Source organism: Meles meles, chromosome 11 (genome assembly GCF_922984935.1).
Source record: "Meles meles chromosome 11, mMelMel3.1 paternal haplotype, whole genome shotgun sequence".
Taxonomy (NCBI): Eukaryota; Metazoa; Chordata; class Mammalia; order Carnivora; family Mustelidae; genus Meles; species Meles meles.
Genome location: NC_060076.1, coordinates 64872450 through 64874893, shown reverse-complemented (window position 1 = coordinate 64874893; position 2444 = coordinate 64872450). Strand labels below are relative to the sequence as shown.

The 2444-nt window shown below is 43.3% G+C and overlaps 1 non-coding gene across 1 annotated transcript; it reads left to right on the top strand.

Annotated features, from left to right (window-relative positions):
- Nucleotides 1–2059: 2059 nt before the first annotated feature.
- On the top strand, nucleotides 2060–2161 carry LOC123953664. The gene has a single exon (XR_006820926.1). It is a non-coding gene; the product is annotated as a U6 spliceosomal RNA (small nuclear RNA).
- Nucleotides 2162–2444: the final 283 nt, after the last annotated feature.

Sequence of the window (2444 nt, the reverse complement as noted above, 5' to 3'; positions counted from 1 at the left end):
GGAGTAGTGCTGAGAACACTCAGCAGAGGTGATGAAAGGCAGATTTGTAAATACAAAAAAAGGAAAATTTAATGGGGAGATAGGAGATGCCAGTCTTAGGGACATTTTTGGTCACTGGAACCTTTGGCTCAGTGCAGCCAAGGCTGGACAGGGATGGTGGTAGCAAGGAACAGGTGTCAGAAGGTTTCAGTCTGTAACCTCAGGACAGGCGCCTCTCTCTCTCATCACTTCAGCCAAGAGCCCATGGGGTTATCTAAGCACACTCTGATCTTACAGTGGGAGTGTTATGCATTTCGTTCTTGCTTTGATCCAAGAGATTAGTGTGCTCTTCACCAAGTTCTCCATGAAGAGGGTGGAGACAGACAGGATTAGAGGAAACCTGGGGGACCTGCCTACTAGATGCTGTGCTTAGAGGCAGAGAGCATTCTAGCTTTTTCCCCCAAGATAAGTGAAATTACTTTGTAACTCCAGATATCCAGGCAGTAATCAGCTTCTAGCCCGTGTCTACATGAGGACATTCTCTACAGCAGAGGCAGAGCCTGGGGGACAGCCCATAGGCCCAGGGTTTTTTAGGGTTTTGTGTGTTACCAGACTGTCTTGATCATCATGTGATACCTCCTCTCAGCCCATGAGTCAACACACTGAATAACCATAGAGTGCTACCAGTGCTAAGTGTTCAGTCATATTAAAGGGCCTTATAGGGACATATGGGTCTCAGTCAGTTGTGTTCAACTCTTGCTTTCTGCTCAGGTTGTGATCTCATGGGTTGTGGGATTGAATCCTGAGTTGGGCTCCCAGCTCAATGGAAGTTTTCTTGACATTTGCAGCCCCTCCCCCCTCATGCTCTCTTTCTCTCTCTCTTGCTGAAGTGGATGGATAAATCTTGGGGAAAAAAAAGGACCTTATAATCATAGGATACATTTCTTCCTACTTTCTATGGCTTTGACCATGTATGGAGTGGCCAGAGAATATTTATGCCACTTCAAGGGCACCATTATAATAGAAGTTGCCTCTAGAAATGCAGCAGTTAATGTCATATGGAGCAAAATGAAATGAAAAGAGTAAGCAAGGGTTTTGGCATCAAAACTAGGTCCCAAATCTGGTCCAGCTCCAGCTGAGAAATCTTGGACCAGCTGCTTGACCTCTGAATGTTTTCCCCTCATCTGTAAAATTAGGGTACTGTGTTGATGATGATGTTGATCCCTAGCTCCTGGTGTTATGAATAACACATAAAGTGTGAAGGTTAATGTGAGTGTCAGCTGTTCTAGCTGTAACTCAGAGTTGGAGTCCTTGGTTCCATGAAAGCCTAGATCTGCTATTTCTGGCCCATAGCAAAGTTTCTTGGAGGTGAGCATGACAAGCTTTCCATGGTGGGTGCAGACAGTCCCATGTTCTGAGGAAAGCCACCTCTAGACCCCACTAGTAGCCCTGATGGATGATGGAGACTTCTATGCAGATGTTGTTGGGCAGGATAGGCTTACTTTCTTATAGGCTTAAGCAAAATAAGCTCTACTTTGCATTAGTTTTTAGAACTTACAAACTGCTGCAGAGCTCTGAGTCTAGATTCAGTAGTTTTGAAACCCTGATAAATAGAATTAAATTAAAACACATGATTTAAAAATTACTACCTGTTTTCTTCTTTTATGAAAGGTAAAGTCTGAAATGCATTTTTTCTGTTTGAGAAAAGGTAAAAAAAAACCTCTCCCACTATTGGTTTTAGTTTTCCAAGGATGAAGCCAAAATCTTACACTGGAATGGAGGTCAAGACAATGTAGAACTACATGGCTTTCCACAAAAGTGCCAAGGTGGTCTTTACTATGGCTAAAATTGCATTCATTCATTCATTCATTCAACTAGGATGCACTGAGCTACTGTGTGCCTACCACCTCTGGCCTTGAGTGCTGCCCTCACAGAGCTTATGTCGCTCATGCTGGGTACTGTGCAGTCAAGGGTTGTCTGACAGGAGACGGGCCTGGTTTTGGAAGGCTTCCCTGAATAAGTGACTTGAAGCTAAGATCTGCAGGATGAGTTAGACTTTATAGTGAAAAGAGGATGAGTACTCACTTCAGTGGCACAGACTAAAACTGGAGCAATATAGAGAAGATTAGCATAGTCCCTATATAAGAGTGACATGCAAACTAGTGACATGTTTTGCATTTTTTGCATGACAACATGAGTGTATTTAATGCCACACAACTGTATACTTAAAATGGTTAAAATGGTACATATTAGTTGTTTCTATTTTGCCATAATAAAACAAAACAAATGGGGGTGGTATTGAGACGTTCCCATTGCAGCCAGAAGGAATAGCAGGTAGAAATGTCTAGTGGGAAGGAGGGTGGATGAGAGCAAAGCTAGCAGGACTTTTTTTGTCAAGACTTGGGGGTGGTGTGTGGCCCAAGAAGAAGCTGCAGTTACAGGCGCAGACCACATCAAACTTGGAT